This window comes from Octodon degus, unplaced genomic scaffold, assembly GCF_000260255.1.
Source record: "Octodon degus isolate 3935 unplaced genomic scaffold, OctDeg1.0 scaffold00169, whole genome shotgun sequence".
Taxonomy (NCBI): domain Eukaryota; kingdom Metazoa; phylum Chordata; class Mammalia; order Rodentia; family Octodontidae; genus Octodon; species Octodon degus.
This window is the reverse complement of record NW_004524745.1, coordinates 4,513,732-4,520,719: the sequence shown is the minus strand read 5'-3', so window position 1 is coordinate 4,520,719 and position 6,988 is coordinate 4,513,732. Positions and strand designations below refer to the sequence as shown.

At 42.4% G+C, this 6,988-nt stretch overlaps 1 pseudogene; it reads left to right on the top strand.

Moving 5' to 3' along the window:
* Nucleotides 1–2,278: 2,278 nt before the first annotated feature.
* LOC101582938 lies at nt 2,279–2,730 on the top strand (annotated as a pseudogene).
* The last annotated feature ends 4,258 nt before the right edge of the window (nt 2,731–6,988 follow it).

The following is a 6,988-nucleotide window of genomic DNA, read 5'->3' as shown; positions in this document are numbered from 1 at the left end:
AAAAAAGAGGTTTGAATCTATGTTATTTGCTTATTATTTCTTGCCTATATCTTGTAATATGAGAAACTACTTTGGCAGTAACAATACACAATGTACTAACCATTGTTACTCTCCTAAAATCTTGTTTTGAGATTTTGTACCATTGTTTTTATTTCTTTTATTGTAAAATAAAAATAACTGATGTCAAAAAAAAAACTAAGCTTTTATTAATAAACTAAACCTGGAAGGAAAGAATACTACCTCAAGCAAACAATAATTGCCAAAATTGATGCATAAACAATTTGAAAGAGTTAAAAATGTATAAAAACATTGGGGGTGGGGGACTGCATGAAAATGGCTGGGTAGTAAGCAGCAACAACCCAGCTTCTCCAAGATTCAGAAGCCAGACACTGGAAAATAACCTATGGAAGAAAAAAGGAAAACAAACAAAACAAGGAAAGTAGATTCACAGGAACAAGGAAGGACCTGACAGGAAAATTAAAACTGGCAGGGAAACTGAAGTGAGGACACAGTGTGGAAAAGGGAAGGGACCACCTGCACATCTGCCCCAGCTCCCAGCCAGCAAGAAAAGACTGCTGAACCTACAGAGAGAAAGTGAAAGCTGGGACTCTAGAGAGCTTCAGGGAGAAAGCCAGCCGTGGGGAAGCAGACTGGTGTGCCGTGAGCTGAAACAGCTGGCGAGTGACTCCAGTCCAGGTGCCCACCCTTCCTGGAGAGAGACAGTGCCAGGCCGGAGGCTGCTCAGCTAGAGGCTGTGTTTGACTTGGGACCCAGAGCACTTGTGGGTGAAAAACAACCGTGGGAGGCAGCCGAAGTCAGCATGGGAAGGCTGGCAAGAAACCCCGGAGGGATTCAAACTAGCTGACAGGACCCAACCCACGCCCAAAGGCCAAGCTCAACCTGAGTTGTTCTGGATTTGGAAGTTGCACAATTGGCCCCTTCACCCTAATCCACAGGTTAGATTCTTTGTCCTTTCCTCATAACATATATATTTCTTTTGAATCTCTTTGCAACTTGGCTAGATCTAGATATAGTCCATATCTCTTTTATAGAATTCTGCTCAAAGTAGCAAAGCAATCGATCTACACTACTGTTCTACACTTTTCCAGTTGCTGGCTTGATCTACATCTAATATTCCTTAGGAGGTATTTTAGGTGACCATTTGTCAAATTTATGTTGCTACTGAATAGCCAGAATCTCCAGGTTTCCAGACTGCTGTGCCATCTCACCACCTGCTGCCTGGATCCCTAGCCTCATAATATTAGTGCACATTGTCTTTCAGGAAACATCATGTATATACCTCCAAATTTTGTTTTGGTCAGAGTTCAGTTGCAGAAACCAAAATCTATTTTAGCAAATCAAAAACCAAAAAGATACTAATACATGTACAGAGTCTTTTTAATTTGATGCGATCCTACTTGCTGATTCTTGAGATCATTATTATTATTATGTGTGTGTGTGTGTGGTACCGGGGATTGAACTCAGGACCTTGCACTTGCCAGGAAAGTGCTTATTCTACTGATCTATCTCCTCAGCCCTCATGGGATTATTTCTTACATAACTGGTGTTCTGCTCAGAAAGGCTTTGCCCATACCTGTATCTTGAAAGGTTTTACCTACTTCATTTTCCAGCAGATGGTTAGATAGTTACTGTTCTTAATATTTACAATTTCCTCCTGAAATCTTCTAGCATCCCCAGCTTCTCTCTCTCTCTCTCTCTCTCTCTCTCTCTCTCTCTCTCTCTCTCTCTCTCTGCCTCTCTCTCTCCTCAGTTGTTATTTCCCACTGTCTACATGTCTAGGTTCTGAATCTCAGACAGGCTGAACATTTGTTGCTTACCCCCCTGCCATTTTCCCAGAAGTCCCACTGTTTTTCAAGGCTTTGTGTACAGTTCAAGCAGCTGCATTTAAGAGTGGAAGTTCTTCCTGAGCCTGTGGAGTGAAAATGATTACAGAGCAACCTTGCACCAGGACTAGAGTTATTTTGGACCTCCATCCAGAAAACTGTAGTAGAATTGCAGAGTAATAAAAGCATAGTTTCTACTTTCAAATCTCTTGTATCTCTGATTAGCAGAATTCAAGTCAATCCAGTGCTACAAGACATCTGTTGTTCTCTACCTTCATATGAGCTGCTAACTCTCCAGGCCTCTACTTCTGTGAGAGAAAAGGGGAAAGTAGATTTCAATGAACAACACATTGATAGACTGTGGATATAAAAAAATTTAAGACAATTCCTAGGACAGGGTAGGCCTTCAATAATCAGATTTATGGAGGGCCACCATGGTCCCCGTGAAAAAGCTTGCAGCGAAGGGGACAAAAAAAAAAAAAAAAAGAAGCAGGTCTCGAAGTTCTCCCTTGATTGCACACACCCGGTAGAAGATGGAATCAAGGATGCTGCCAATTTTGGGCAGTTTCTCCAGGAAAGAATCAAGGTGAACAGCAAAGCCGGCAATCTTGGTGGAGGGATGGTCACCCTCGAAAGGAGCAAGAGCAAGATCACTGTGACTTCTGAGGTGCCTTTTTCCAAAAGGTATTTGAAATATCTCGCCAAAAAATGTTTGAAAAAGAATAGTCTGCATGACTGGGTTGCACGTAGTTGCTAGCAGCAAAGAGAGTTATGAATTATGTTACTACCAGATTAACCAGGATGAAGAGGAGGAGGAAGATGAGGATTAAAGCTCCTTTGTCTGGAATATTTTGTTATGAGTTCTTGAGTAAAACTTGGGAACCAAAACGGTGGTTTATCCTTGTATCTCTATAGTGTGGATTGAAGGGGAACTTGGTGGTCATAGCAGCGGGCTTCCCTGTGTAAAGGGTTAACAGAGTTTTGTGTCTTAACTGTGGGAAATTATATATATTAAAAAAAGCCTTGTGCTTCCTGTTATCTACTGTAAAAAATGTATTCTCCCTCTTGGCTCAAGGCTGTTAAACAATAAATGTTTCTTGTCAAGGCAGCAAACTAACACAAACTTGCTCCCCAACCATCTCCTGTAACATAGTCAGTTTAAGATATATCTTGTAAAAATATGCACTTATCACTAAGCTGTAAAAGACCTTAACAGTGTGCAACTGTGTCAAATGAATGTAGTTTCTGTTGTTCTGCGCTAGATAACAAATTTGCTTACCAAACTGGATGTGATTTCTGTTATAAATGCCCCCTGCTACCTACGTTCCGGCTGATCAGCCCTCTCCTGCGTGAGAAGTGGCTGATGGAGCTGAGCTCAATAAACAAAGGCTCTATTCAAATTTCTATCTGGCTGATCTGGTTCCTATGCAGAGTTGACCCATAACACCTGGGCTGCCATTCACTTACAGACTTTCCTGCTTGAAACTTCCAGTCCTTGTGGTAGTGACACCCAAATGTCAGGAGGCAGCTTCCCAAGGGAAGGGACAGCCCAGTCCTGAGCCTGTAGAGGAGGGCGTGGCAATGGAAGCTGGACTCGTCTTTTTATTTTACAAAATGTGACAGTCACTTTCACTTGAATGTAACACATTTCTCAGAGGAAGACTCAGGAATATAACACTGAGTGTGTCCTCAGTCATCGAAAGCAAAATAGGTGATTTGTTTCAAGGAAAATGGCAGTATCAGTGGGATGCAGGTTTCTGGGACATTCACCCATTTTTTTAATTCCAGGTTTCTCTCGATGCTCAACGTCATGTGTACCAATCCTTTATCTTCCTGTAGAAGATGTGACACTCCGTCCTTTTTGCATATCCTGCCCTTGGAAAGGGGGTTTGGAGGGAGTAAGTATGCAGAAGTGACTGTGCGCAACCTTTGCTTACGCCAGTCTTTGCCTCTCCAATGTCCAGCAGGGGGCGCTGGAGACGGCGGCGGAGCTTCAAGATGCAGCCCCTGGAAAGCCACTGGCTTGCTGTCCTGTGAGGGGCAGGAGGAGGCATGGGGTGTAGGAGTTGCCCAGGAAACCCCTGTGCCACTTTAGACCCCGGATGGACCCCCCTGTCACAAGGCTTGCAAGGGCGGAGGTAATAACGCAGCAGCTCAGTGATTGTTTCCCTGCAAGCCCTGGATTCGATCCCAAGCCCCCCAAAAGGCCCCCCCCAAAGGCGCTGACGTGACCTGTAAACAAACTAATGGGCCCTGGAGGTCCTGGGTGCAGAACCAGCGCCCTGTGGTTTTGTGTCTGGTGAAGAGGATGAGGGTGAGTCCAGGGAGTCCTGAGGCTGAGGGGCCTTCTGAAGTCTAGGCAACTCCGCTATATAAAAATTAAGATTTTCAAAGAGCTTGCCATCATCTTTCTCCTGGAAATGAAGCTTAAGTTCTCTCTGGGCTCCAATTTAACACGTGCTTCAGGAATCGAGCCACAGTTTGGGCTGTCTTTGTAGTTTCCCGTGGCAAAGTCTGTAGCACTTTCTATTTCTATACAAATCTGAAGCAGAATTGCTCCTAGACACCCGTGCCCTCCCAGAAGGCAGGATTCCTTTCACACCTTAGAGGGCCTGGCTCTTCCCGGGCTGTGGCCTTACCCTGATACTAACTTTGTAAGTCTGTGGCTTGAATTTGCAAATTTTACTTGTTGCATTGATGTTCCTATGTGGTAATTTTTGGTTTGGTTGTAAAAAATCCTGGGCTGAATTTACCATTTTTTAAAAATGAACTGGACCCAGATTTTAAGACTTGTAATAAAATTGAAACTTACTGGGGCCGGGGAGATAGCTCAGTAGAATAAGCGGCTGCCTGGTAAGCATAAGCGCCTGAGTTCAATCCCTGGTTCTGCAAAACAAACAAACAAACAAACAAACTTACTGGGTTTTTTATGCCTTTTTGAACTCTTGCAATTGGGTTTTGATCACATTTTATGTTAAAGTGGCTCACACATGGAAAAAATAATCAGTAGATTTATGGAATCATAATACAAATGTCAATTCAGAAACATGGTACCAAATGTGTAGAGGGAGCTTCTGTGTATTCATGTACAGCATGGTACATGTCATGCTGGAATATTTAGAAATGTAACATCTGGTTAGCAAAGTTCATTCTCTGAGGTAATCAACTGTGTCAGATAAAGATCATGACCAACTGAATCCTCATGAACCTCTTTCTTAAGTGATTTCCCCTCCCCAGAGTTTCTGACACCCATGAGGCAAGGGGATATAAGCTTTCAGAGGTGCATTAAGCTTGCAATATTTTGGCAATATATTTTAGAACAGCGATTAGCAGAATTTTTCCAAGTAGTATTTTTGGCTTTGCTAGACAGAGTGTCTGCTGCAGCTTATGGTCAGGACATCGTTTCTCAGACCCTGTCTTAGATGGTACTACAATGACTGACTGCCAGCCACCTGTGTCCCAGGAACAGCTTTATTTACAACAAAGGCAAGGGCTTCATTTGGCACATAGATGAAAGTTTGCAGATCCTTATTTTAGATAATTGTATGAAATATGCATTGTTTTTTATTTTACCAGAGGTACCTTGCCCATCTGTTAAGACTTTCCCTTCTGGGCTTTAAAAGGCCTTCTTTGACACATTAAGACTAACTCTTGGTTGTCTGCTTGTTGTGACTTCAATGTCACATATGAGTTTTTCTGGTCACTCACGAACTTAAGTGCAACACAAACTTGCTTCAACATTAATATTCATCTTTATAATGAATACATACAGTAGCTACTGTGTGCTCAGCTACCCATTGAATGACTGACGTGTTTTTCAACTTTAATTGGGGCTGGATTTGCCTACAGGCTTCTCGTATCTTCTGGATGTCAAAGCACCCACGAGCTGGCGTGGCCTCTCACACCCAGTTGGGATTCCATTTAGTCTTAGTGTAGCTTTAGTTACCACTGTGCTTTGCTAAGGCTTCAGCTTTCATATTAAGGCTAAAAGAAGAGGGCTCTCATGGCTCTGCCACTCATTATGTGGGTAATTTTAAGAAAAAATATTAAGACTTTTATGCTTCAGTTTCTAAATACACAAGATGAAGATGATACAATTTTTACTTAGAGCAAAACCTGGCTCATATATTAAGCTTCTTAAATGTTATCTATGATGAGAATTTTAAATCAGCTACTTATACAATTTATGATAATTATAAAGTCATAAACTGGCCTTCATTTTTATGAAAGTATCTGTGTAGTGAACAGATAAATTGAGTTTTCTTGCTTGCCTCATTGTTTTTGTTTTAAGTGTAGTCTCCTACCATAAATATTTTCTATACTTTAGCATGGTGTTTTTCCACCTATAGCAAGTGCTCTAAATTTTCTCAAATGCATACTTATCTTTAAAAAAATAAAGCATAAGCATTAAAAATGAGCAGGCAGCACAAAAGAGTAAGCCACACATAGATACATGCGTCACGCTTACCCCAAGAAGTACACACCACGGACATTCAGTATCTCACCCCCAACCCAACAAAGGAGCTCCTCCTCCCTTTGTCCACTCACTCCTCACGCCAACTTTGCTTCTTCTTCTTTTCCTGTGGTTCCTGACTGGCCTGTGGCATCACCCAGGGAGCTTCTGAGGACTCATACTCTCATTTCACAAATTCTAACTTCGTAGTTTAAGGATAAAGACTTGCAATCCATCTTTCTGTTGCCTCTCCTGGCACAGACATAGGAGAGCTTCGGAGACTTCTGGTTCACATCCTTGTGTTTTCATTCACTTATTCCTCCCTTGCCTCCATTGCCATTTGTGTGTGTGTGTGCGCTTCCTTGATACCCAAAACTGTGTCAGCTCCTCTGCAACCACTCTCTCCAACACAATTCTGCATGGAGGTCATTCTTAAAAGCACGTTGGAGGTGAGGATGCAAAGGCTGAACTATGTTATTTGTTCAAAATCTTAGGTTATGAAAATGGATTTGGGCCCAGGAGATGGCTCAGTGGAATAAATGCTTCCCTGGCAAGTGCAAGGCTGTGAGTTCAATCCCCAGTTCTGAAAAAGAAGAAGGAGAAGGAGAAGGAGAAGGAGAAGGAGAAGGAGAAGGAGAAGGAGAAGGAGAAGGAGAAGGAGAAGAAGAAGAAGAAGAAGAAGAAGAAGAAG